This window comes from Triturus cristatus, chromosome 7, assembly GCF_964204655.1.
Source record: "Triturus cristatus chromosome 7, aTriCri1.1, whole genome shotgun sequence".
In the NCBI taxonomy this organism is placed as follows: Eukaryota; Metazoa; Chordata; class Amphibia; order Caudata; family Salamandridae; genus Triturus; species Triturus cristatus.
In genome coordinates, this window is record NC_140590.1 from 1,694,839,572 (window position 1) to 1,694,851,678 (window position 12,107).

The 12,107-nt window shown below is 44.9% G+C and overlaps 1 pseudogene; it reads right to left on the reverse strand.

The window, feature by feature from the left end:
- Nucleotides 1–1,348: 1,348 nt before the first annotated feature.
- The window catches only part of LOC146812793 (C3a anaphylatoxin chemotactic receptor-like), a 41,657-nt pseudogene continuing 30,898 nt past the window's right edge, over nt 1,349–12,107 (reverse strand).

A 12,107-nucleotide genomic window follows, 5' to 3' on the forward strand; every position in this document is an offset into this window, starting at 1 on the left:
CCGCTTTCCTCTGGCTGAGCCTCTGCTTGCTGCTCTGGTGGTGGACAGGTCTTGGGCCAAAGGCTTCTGACAGCCCCTTTACCACTGTCCCGAGGGCCAGTGACATTCGATGGAGCCCTTAAATTAGGGAAGTCCTTCTGACATACATTTTTCCTGCTTGGAATCATAGTGAAAGCCATAATGGGAAAACCCCAGCACATCAATGGCATTCATTTAGAATTTTTGAATAACAAACTCATGCTTTGGAAGTTTGATATTCAAAACAGAAAGCACTGACAAGCCAGCACATCAAACATCATGTCACCCGCTCAGCAAAGGATCTGTGGCTTCAGTGTAGTCACAGCAAAGCCACTGAGGGTACAGAAATCCCCACCTAGTGGGCATGGATCTCTAAATCTGACATTCAGTCCTCACTAGGAAAAGGGATGCTATAACCTCTGTTGACCTGGCAGCCTGATGAGCCACCCACTAGAGGAACCCCTCCCTCTTTAACATCTTTCAAATAAAAATCTTGTTTTCTCTGTGTGCTGCAAAAATCACTTTTCATCAATCATATTTGATGTGCATCCATCCTGGCTGAGTCCTGGAACGCAATTCAGATTGATATATTTTTTTATCAGGCAGGGAAAAGAAAAAGTAATATGCATTGTGAATCAGCATCAGTTATAATGTGAAATCCCCTCTCCCATCGACCTCAGATCAATAGGAATTTGATTCAGTGCTTTATTATTCATTGCTTTAAAAATTAACACAGACAGTAACAACCCTACTTCATGCTCAAATCAACCATAAACCTCTTAGTCTGCTAGTCTTTTGAAAGTAAGTTTTTTCAGAGGTGCACATGCTTGACATTTTAAAGAGACAGTATTTTACAGCTAATAAAAGTGCTCATTTCTCCATTTATGAAACAAATGTATTGACTACTAATGTACACTAATTTGAATTTTTCTTGTAATATTAGCCTGTGGGCCTGATTTAAATCTCATCAGGCGGGTTACTCCGTCACAACAGTGACGAATAACCCGTCCTCTGAAATATGAATCCTATTATATCTTAATAGATTTATATTTCGAAGGACAGGATGTTTGTCACCGTTGTGATGGAGTAACCTGTACGCCAAGATCTAATTCAGGCCCTTTGTGTTTTTGTGCAGGTAGCCAGTAGAAGTAGTTTTTGCCTGTAGACATTTTATTAAAATAGCCTGTATATTTAAGTAAGTACAAAGAGGAATAACAACACAACATTGCGGCTGGCTTTAATCATCCGTTGGTGAATCTTAAATTGCATCTTCTATGATCTGTTAGAGACCAATGTGATATCTCCCCACTTTCCCCAAAGTGAGAAGATGTCATGAATCTGCAAATTGTTCTCCTACACTGCAGTTATTTTCAGATGTCCGTCTGTAGAGTTTCTGCTCACTGAATGCGCTCTCGAAAACAGCACGCAGAGACGTACAAAGCTTCTCCTTGAAGTCTTGCCCACTGTAGACATACAACCCCGGGTTGATACAGCTGTTAGTGATGGCAAGACACCAAAACAGGTAATGCAAGAGAACCAGTGTTGTGCTATTGTAGTAGAGTAGGAAGACCCCAATGATATGGTAGGGAGCCCAGCAGACAAAAAATGCACTCACAATAATGAAGACTACCCTCAACATTTTGGCACTTGACTTTGAAAAATGTGCACCTTGTACTCTCTGAAGTACAAATGCATAGCAGACTACAATTATGGTTAAGGGGATGGCAAAGCCAAAAACCAAGTGAGTTAAGGTAGCGACAGTTATGGGTGCTGGCATGGCCATATTTTCGTACAGACCATAGTTTACATCCTCCCATTCTGCGTCGGAAGCAGGATAGCTGCTAGGCCTCGGAGTGAAGTCTACAGTAGACAGACCACCTGGAGTTCTGCTGGAGTCGTATATTACTTGCGAATTCTTGGTCTATGAGTCGTTGCTGAGCTAATATTATCATTGGATTGCTGTATTTGTGTAACTTTATCCAAATGGACTTTGATTAAGAATGTCTAGGAAAGTGCTTGTCAATGGTCTAGATGTTGGGACTTTAGCATGAGCATTTGGACTTGCAACATCATTTGTAAAAGCAAATTCAATTAAAGAATTGAAACCAGAAGTAACCCTTGGTTTTTCTTTTGGGGCTTCAGTAGTGTGTTATAATGTTGTACTGCTCGATTTTCCCGGCTCTCTTGTGATTAAGGGGAACTAATGTGACTTCAGTCTCTTTCCATCCAAGTCTAAGGGTTAGAGTAGTGTATAGAGCCTATTTATTAGGCACTTCGACATGATCCTGTATTCTTCCCCATAGATTAGGGTTTGCACATATATCCTAGAGGATAGATCCGTTAGTATTAGGGGTAATCTGTTCTATAGTGAGGGTATTTCATGGAGTCGTGCTGAATTCAGGCCTGGTAGGCCTTAAACGGGAGAGACTCCATCTTTCTTTTCGCTCCGGCAGCTTGGAAAGTTTCTAGGTCGAGGGTGATGTTTTAGTTATGAGGTGTTATTCGCTTGGAGAGAACCGGTTCAGGCCGGCCCTTATCGAAGGATTGTATTTTTCTTCATGCCGAAGACACTACATCAGGCCGGCCGGCTGGGAACGTGTCCTTGGTACGGGGAGGTACAAGAATTTGGTGGGCGGCAGGTTACGGGCTGGAATTTTCCATGAGAAAATGCACCTCTATATTAGTGAAAGTTTGAGGCAGATACTGGCACTTGCTTTTTAGTCCGTAGGCGGCATCTGGCCGTTAAGCAGTAAAGCTACTACTTATTCCAGGGAAGACAGATGACAAACCTGAAGGTGGAGAAAAACCGAGAGATAGATATTCTTCTAACAGAATAGCCAAAGAAAAGAGAGTAGCCGATGAGGAAGATGTCCCAGTGACTCGGAGAAGGAAAAGGGAGTAGATCCGTGACTGCGAAGGTGTGACTTCCAGGTGAAGCCGAGGCACAGACGAGAAGGGAACCTAGATGACCATTGAGTGCAGGCTACATACGACCAAGGTGATGTCAACCCCTTTATTATTAGAGTGTACAACTTAATCTATCACTTTTCTTTGCAGGTCATATGTGATATGTATTATGTGTCGTGAGCGTGTATGTAGTGACTAAATAAAGTATCCAGTTTGTAGTGAATCAACATGTGCTGCGTGTTCTTGTATAAGAGGGTAGCCTATTCTTCTAGTCAGCTATGACTTGATATGAACAGATGTTAATCCTGATCAGGTAAGTGGTAGCTGAATAAGGGAGAAAGGAGCCCCTCGAACTGGGGAACAGGTTGTGCTCAACTAGCAGTCTTTGTGTGATCCGATACATAGTAACACTGGTTCCCTTGTTGTATGTCATGGTAATTATAGGATGAACTTGTGCTAAGGCTGCCGTCTGGGCAGGAAGTCCTGGGTCCGTTTGGGACCGCGAGGCTAAGGCTGCCGTCTGGGCAGGAAGTCCTGGGTCCGTTTGGGACCGCGAGGCTGAGGCTGCCGTCTGGGTAGGAAGTCCTGGGTCCGTTTGGGACTGCGAGGCTAAGGCTGCCGTCTGGGCAGGAAGTCCTGGGTCCGTTTGGGACCGCGAGGCTGAGGCTGCCGTCTGGGTAGGAAGTCCTGGGTCCGTTTGGGACCGTGAGGCTGAGGCTACCGTCTGGGTAGGAAGTCCTGGGTCCGTTTGGGACCGCGAGGCTGAGGCTGCCGTCTGGGCAGGAAGTCCTGGGTCCATTTGGGACCGCGAGGCTAAGGCTGCCGTCTGGGCAGGAAGTCCTGGGTCCGTCTGGGACCGCGAGGCTGAGGCTGCCGTCTGGGTAGGAAGTCCTGGGTCCGTTTGGGACCGCGAGGCTGAGGCTGCCGTCTGGGTAGGAAGTCCTGGGTCCATTTGGGACCGCGAGGCCGCCACTGGTATTATAAGAGGTCTGGATATATATATATATATATATATATATATATATTACCTACTGGCGGTCGCCAGTAGGTAGTTATAGTTAGGACCACGTTTCCATAGGAAAACCTCAACATTCTATTTTGAATAACTTTGGCGCCGGTCGACGAATCCTCGCGAATTTCTCAAAATAGGTGGGGCGCTACGCTCCGCTCCTACCCTGAAAGTCTCGGGGGGATTCGTCAAGCGGGGGCTGAGATAAAAGGGGGGTCCCAAAACGCGTTTTTCCCATGCATTTTTCCATAGGACCTTTAGAACGAGCTACAGCCCGAACGGCTGAACAGAATTACTGGAAATTTGGCAGAGAGGTAGTCCCTAGGTCAAGGAAGTGCCTTTTGTAGGTTTGGTGTAAATCTGTTCAGTAGATTCTGAGAAAATAGCCTTTAAATCAATATATATATCTGAGCCCGCTTACGGTACGCTTACCGTACGCTTACCGTACGCTTACCGTAAGCTTACGGTGGCGTGCGCGAGCGCGATTCTGATTGGCTCTTAGATCTTAGTAAACATTCGAATCGGCCGAAACCAGGAAGCGGCGTCCGCCATTTTGTCTCTCGCACTGAGTGTTGTTTATCAAACATGATGGCCAAAAACATGTTACGGGGCTGTTTTGACAACTCCCTCCCACATAGTCATGTTGAGGGAGTCCCCAAACATCCCCCAAGAGCAAAAACGGTTTTATTTTTTTTTCGGCAATTTCGCGGGGTACGCTTACCGTACGCTTACCGTACGCTTACCGTAAGCTTACCGTACGCTTACGGTAAAAAAATAAAAATAAAAAAAACACTATCCACACTTACCCCACCCCCTGTGCTTTTGGTGGCCGCAGGCCACCAAATGTGCAGGGCTTATTAATAGAGAAAAAAAACGTAATTTTGGCAACATGAAATTATAAAATCGAAATAAAAAAAACACTATCCACATTGACCCCACCCCCTGTGCTTTTGGTGGCCGAAGGCCACCAAATGTACAGGGCTTATTAAAGTTGATAAAAACCGTGCACGGAACGAACTGCGTTAAGTGGGCGCGCACGCCACAAATGGCGTAAAGTAACTTAGCATTTAAAAAACCGTACAAATTCACTGAAAAAACCATAGGTTTCACACACGTTATAGTTAGGAAATAGCATTTAAAAAACCTTGCTAATTCACTGAAAAAACCATAGGTTTCACACATGTTATAGTTAGCTGGACATTTTACTGATAAAAAACCAATGAAATTCCCCCGTTATAGTTACTGTAGGCAACTATAACTCACGCGACCGTAATCCTCTGCTGATGACATATGTGTCTTTATGAAAAAAAAATATTTGTAATATATGTATAGCTAAAATTTAATGGAAGAAGATATGGGCAAATAAGTGTCTAAATACAGTATTAGCATCAGCAGAGGATTGCGGTCGCGTGAGTTATAGTTGCCTACAGTAACTATAACGGGGGAATTTCATTGGTTTTTTATCAGTAAAATGTCCAGCTAACTATAACATGTGTGAAACCTATGGTTTTTTCAGTGAATTAGCAAGGTTTTTTAAATGCTATTTCCTAACTATAACGTGTGTGAAACCTATGGTTTTTTCAGTGAATATATATATATATATATATATATGTATATATGAGTAGGAATTCCCTGTCCTTAGGTGGTATGTATATATGTGGTTTCTTAGGTGTGAATAGGCCCTAGGGAGGGGGTAACGTTCTGGCTGGGTTAGAGAGGCTCTGTTGAGCGGGTTCTATCTGATCCAAAAACCCAAGCAGAACATTTGGCGTCACGAACCGTTTACGAAACCTGTGTGCGTTGTGATTGTCTTGTGTTTGCTTTCGGCGCGTGCGTGGTTTTGTTTGCATTTTATTTTTGTATACTTGTGTATAGTTTTTATTTTTCTTCTTTCTTCTTTTTCTTCTTTTCTTTTCCACGATGTTTTCTAGAAGATCTAAGTCTACTTTTAAGTTGCCCGTTGATATTCCCGGATGGGATTCAACGCCTTATGAAGCCTTGGCCCGTGAGTGGGCTGATTCTACTGGTTTGAGTGAGAATTGGAATTCTTCTTTGGAGCTGGCGGAGCCAGCTAATGTGATTACTTGTTTGCAGAAGGCACCCGTATCGAAGGGTGAGGAGATTCCCATTTTGGGGCGCAGAGGTTGGATTGTTCTGTCTGCGTATCGGATTCTACATGAGAGATTATTGAAAATACAGATCTCTCTTAAAGATGTGGAAGCGCACTTTGTTGAGATTCAGAATTCTCATACTTTGTTGCGGTGTCAAAATAAGTTGCTTGCTGATAAGCTGGAGACTTACCAAACTATTGCCGAAAGGGCGGCTGTGCGAATTGCTTGTTACAAATACAAGAACAGGCGCGGTCGGGTTTCGACGCGAAAGGTGCGTCTGGTCGTGGCGAAAGCCGGACTGGATTGGAATCCTGATGAATGGGATGGTAATATCTGGAACTCGAGTGATTCTTGTTCCTCGGGTGAGGAGTCTGCTAAGCGCGAGTCTTCTCGTTTCCGTCATGATTGTAAGTCTGCTTCTCGCACCTCTGCTGGTGCACCCCGTGATTACGCTCGTTCTTCGGGTGGGATCGATACCTCTTACACTGATTATCCCTCTACGAGTACTGATCGGGCTCCTTGTGATGCTCGTCCCGCGGTCTCTGCGCATCCAGTTTTTCGTCGGAAGTTGCAGCAGTCTCCTGCTGCTCCGCAGGGTATTTCTTTGGACTCTTTAGAGGACTTTACTCAACAGGAAATTAGTGATATTTTGCAGCGATTTCGGCAGCGAGCTGGTGAGACCTTGCTCACATGGATGGTGCGCCTTTATGAACTGGGCGCTGCGGGCATTATGTTAGATAATGGCGATTGTTTGAAGTTTTGTTCCTTGAGTTCGGATTCTACTGTACAGGATCATTTTCATAACTATAATGGTGGTGGTCAAATTTCTTTACTTCAATTGGCGACTGAGGGTTGTAATCAAAAGTATCCTACTGAGTCTGATTGGCCTCTGAATGACAAACCGTGGTATACTTTGCGCGACGCTGCACAACGTCTCAAAGAGGAGGTGATGAAAACGACAATTTTTCTGGGTACTGCTGACAGGTTGCTTGATGGTTTGTTGACATCTTCTGTGCGGAATCGCATTATTCGGTCTTCCCCTGTTGCCTATAAGCAGGTTATGATGACTTTATTGATTAATCAGACTGGTAATGTGTTATCTACGGTACTGGAGTCAGTACGCCAGCTCGGTGAGTTGGGTGAGTGGTTTAAACCTGAACGTCAGTCCCGGCCTGACACTCGTACTCCTGGTGAAAATAAACTTACTAGACGTGATATCTTTTCTGGGCTTCTGGCTGATGGTGTGCGTAGGGAGGACATTGACGGTGAGACTACCGCTCTATTGTGGGAGTTGTTTCGCAAACGTGGCTTGGATCGGAAGGAGGGTGCCCGGCGTGTTCGGACCACTGGGTGTGATCGTGGTGGTTCTGATGGTAGCGATGATGACGACCGCCATGGGCGCTCTGTTCGTCGTGATGATCGACGTTATGTACGTGATGTGTCCCCCCGTCGAGAGAGAGACAGGGAGAGAGAGGGGGAAAGAGAAAGGGGGAGAAATGATTATGTTTACAGCAGACGTAGAGATGATAGGGATCAATCCCCTGAGTTGAGGAAGAGAGAGGATCGTCATAGTTTGGTCGATCGTAACCCGCAGTACAATGCTGAAGACTCGAATCTGTTTCGTACGGGGAATGGATATGAACAGGAGGTACCGATACCTAAGAAACGTGAGAGTCTTTATCCTGATTTGTCTTGGTACACAGAATGCAGTAAGAATGACTAGGAAATAGGTCAAGCTCCGGTACACAGATGGGCTCACAGAGATAATAGACCCTATGTAGATATTGATATTTATTGGAGACATCGTAATATCCAAAGGGCCCGAGCATTGGTAGATACAAGAGCGGAGGCCACTCTTATTCATGGAACATCAAAGAAGTTTACAGGTCAGCCTTTTACTATTACCGGATTAGGTGGAAAAGAAACCCCTGCAGTTCAGACTTTGCTTGAAATGAGAATAGGTAGAATCCCTAGAAAAGAATATTCTGTACTAGTGGTGCCACTCTTAGAATTCATAATTGGAATTGATATTTTGAAAGGAATGACGTTGCATCTAGATGATGGGTGTTACCAATTTGGAACCACGCATTATATATCGTCCAGGCCTATACGGGTTGGTCGTTTAAGAATGCCCCCCATACAAGTTCCCCAGGCGACAAAAGTAAGTGGTTTGTCAGAAGCAGTATCGTATTCCAGGTGGCCATGAGGAGATTAGTACCACTATTCAGGAGTTGGTGGATGCAGGTGTTATAACCCCGGTTACTTCTGCATGGAATAATCCTGTTTGGCCTGTACGTAAGAGTGATAATTCTTGGCGCATGATTGTTGATTATCGAGAATTAAACAAACATACGCCCTCTTTGACTGTTGCAGTACCGGATGTTATTACCCTAATTGAAAGAATCCAAAAGCATCCAGGTACATGGTATGCGTCCATTGATATTGCTAATGCTTTCTTCTCTATTCCAATTGCCCCTGAGTGTCAGGAACAGTTCAGTTTTACGTGGAACGGGCGTCAGATGACGTTTAGGAGTCTTCCTCAGGGCTATGTGCATAGTCCTACAATATGTCACCGGCTGGTGGCAGAGCATTTGGCTGAGGTACCGGTTCATTCCCAAATTCAGATATGTCATTATATTGATGATGTTTTGATCCAAGGCGACACACAGGAGGAAGTTCAGACCCAATTGGATAGGATCATTGAGTGCCTGCGTGGGAAAGGTTGGGAAATTAACCCAGATAAATTGCAAGGTCCGTCCCAGGCTGTAAAATTTTGGGGTATTAATTGGCATGAAGGGCATCGTGAAGTGATCCCTCAGGTTAAACAGAAGATTCTTGATTTTGCAGTTCCGAGGAATAGGAAAGAAGCCCAGAGCTTCATTGGCCTGTTTGGTTTTTGGCGCCAGCATATTCCTCATTTGAGTCAAATATTGGCCCCCTTGTACCGGGTCACGCGTAAAAAGAATGCATTTGAATGGGATAAACCACAGCAAGATGCATTTAGTTTGGCAAAAGAAGCAATTCAACATGCTCTGGATTTATGGCCTGTACGTGATGGTGACGTGGATTTGAATGTGTCTGTACAGGGCCCTTATGCAAATTGGAGTTTGTGGCAGAAACAAGGCAGGAGTAGAGTACCGTTAGGTTTTTGGACCAAAAAGTTACCTGATGCTGGTGAGCGTTATACACCCTTTGAGAAACAGTTACTTGCTTGTTATTGGGCTCTGGTGGATACCGAGCAATTGACTTTGGGACATGATATAGTTTTGCGTCCTGAAATTCCTATCATGCAGTGGGTTCTGAGTTCGCCGAAAACTCACCGAATTGGACATGCTCAAGAGACGAGTGTGATTAAATGGAAATGGTATATACAAGACAGGGCACGTGTGGGCCCGAAAGGAGTTGCTTCTTTACATGAGCAGGTGGCGCGAGCGCCGTCAACTGAGACTGAGAGTGAATGTTCCGTACCTTTAGCACAGGAGTCTCCTGTCAAGTGGGGTAAGCCTTTTGATGATTTGTCCGCAGCGGACAGAAACCATGTTTGGTTCACGGATGGTTCAGCGAGGTTTATAGGGACGACACGGCACTGGAAGGCGGTGTCCTATAATCCGGTCACACAGAAATTGCTGAGCACAACTGGTGAAGGTAAAAGCAGCCAATTTGCCGAGCTTTACGCTGTTTATCAAGTTTTGAAACAAGAGTTACCTGGTACATGTCATATTTTCACTGATTCTTGGTCTACTGCCAATGGAATGGCTGTTTGGTTACCGACTTGGCATTCCCATAATTGGAAGTTACATTCCAAAGAATTGTGGGGAAAAGAGTTATGGCAAGAGATTTGGGAGATGCTCCCACAGAGTACTGTCACAATCTTCCATGTGGATGCTCACACCCCGATAGATTCTCTTGACAAATTTTTTCATAACATTGCAGATGAGAAATCTAAAATTGCTGAGGCAGTGGTGGACAGGCAAGATTCTGACATTGCGGGATTGGCGAAATGGGCACACCAGAAGGCAGGACATTTTGGAGAGAAGGCCACTAGCAGGTGGGCTGCTGATCGAGGAATTTATATTCCCCTAGATTTAATTAAAAATGTTATCTTACACTGTCCCGTTTGTCAGCATATCAGACAGCGTAAAGTGCCCCAAATTGTTAAAGGTCATTTACATCGCGGAAAACTGCCCGCTCAAATTTGGCAGATTGATTACATTGGTCCACTTCCTATGAGTAGGAATTGCCAATATGTTTGCACTATTGTTGATACATACAGTGGCCTGCTGGTAGCCCTTCCCTGTAAGCAAGCTACCCAATTGAATACCATTAAAACATTAGAATTGATTATGATGTATTATGGTGTGCCATTCCAAATTCAATCTGATAATGCATCCCATTTTCGTGGAAGATTGGTACAGGAATTCTGTGCGGAAAACAATATTGAATGGATATTCCATATACCCTACTATCCACAGGCCTCGGGCCTGGTGGAGAGATTGAATGGCCTGCTAAAGGACCAGCTGCGTAAGTTAACAAATGACAAGTATAAGAATTGGCGAGACTTTTTGCCTCAAGCGTTATTGATTTTGAATAACCGTCCTTTTCTAAATGCTGAATCCCCACTTATGCGTTTGTTTCCTCCGAATGTTGATGCTAAGCCCAATGAAATCAGAGAGACTGTGATGTACTGGGAGATTACTCCCGGAGCTTTGGCTCCATGTAGAGCGACCCCAGGGTCGGCAGGTTTAGACTTGCATGCCATGGATGACACCGTTTTAAAAGGTAAGGATCGGGTCATCATTGCTACCGGTGTTGGTATTCATATACCACCTGGGAATTTCGGATTAATCGCCCCTAGATCGGGGCTGGCTGTAAAAGGCATTCAGGTGCTTGGAGGAGTAATTGACAGCGATTATCAGGGAGAGATTAAGGTGCTCCTGCTGAATAGCAGTGAGGTTGACTTACTGATACACCGCACTGACCGAGTGGCTCAATTACTCATTATGCCTGTTTTCAGTGGTTCATTAATGAAAGGCACTGCCCCAACTTTGCTAACTGTACGAGGCCAGAAAGGTTTTGGCTCTACGGATAACCCTGGGGCTAGGGTTTGGGTGCAGTCGCCTAAGAATCCCCCTGAACAAGCAGAGGTTATTGCCACCGGTCAGGACAATACCATTTTGGTTATGAGACCAGGGAAAGATAGCTGGGAGGCGGTCCCGGCTGACAAATGTTATTTACGAGAATGATTAATGCCTGTATTTGATTCTCTTTTAGATCATTCTTTGGACTGTTGCTGCAGGATGTGTCGGTACTGGACTCCTTTTGGGCTGGTACGACGAGAGAGGAGGGATCCCGTCAACCCGGGATGAACTGAGAACCCGAGTGTTGCGTTCCTTCGCCGCGTGGGATTCATCATCGAACTTTTGGACATCGTTAGCCAAGAGGGTGACTGATGCCCCTCACTTCTGTTTGACACCGATGAGATCTGTACATGATATTCTGGCGACCTGTCTGGTTGCTGTCCCTGCCTCATTGGAAACCCTAATTCACATTTTTAATGTTTCAAAGGCTCGTCCCAATGTTCTCCTGGGTGATTTTGCTACCCATGTATATTGCCCCTTATGCACCGAACTGCCGAACGAGCCACCCCCCCATCCAGTCCCAAATAGTTACCTATAATATCACACAAGGTGATTTATGCTTCTTTCTTACGTGTAATCCTAGTGCGATCTCTGAATGTCTACGCCTAAAACTAAAAGGCGCCACTTCATTTACAGCTCATGAACGGACTTTGTGCTTTCAAAGGACACCGACCACCTGTGTTTCAGTTCAGAACAATATGACTTGCAATAGTTTGGTAGTTACCCCCAGTCATTATCGCACGATGTTACTACCTGCCGGATGGCTTTTCTCATGTGGTAATACTTCCTGGCCATATGTCCCTGCAAACATTTCCGGAGGCCCTTGTGCCATTACGAGACTCAGTTTGTTGATGTTTTCATCACATCCGAATGCCAACTCTCGTGTGATTCGAGATACTGTGATGTTACAGGAGGATTGTGACT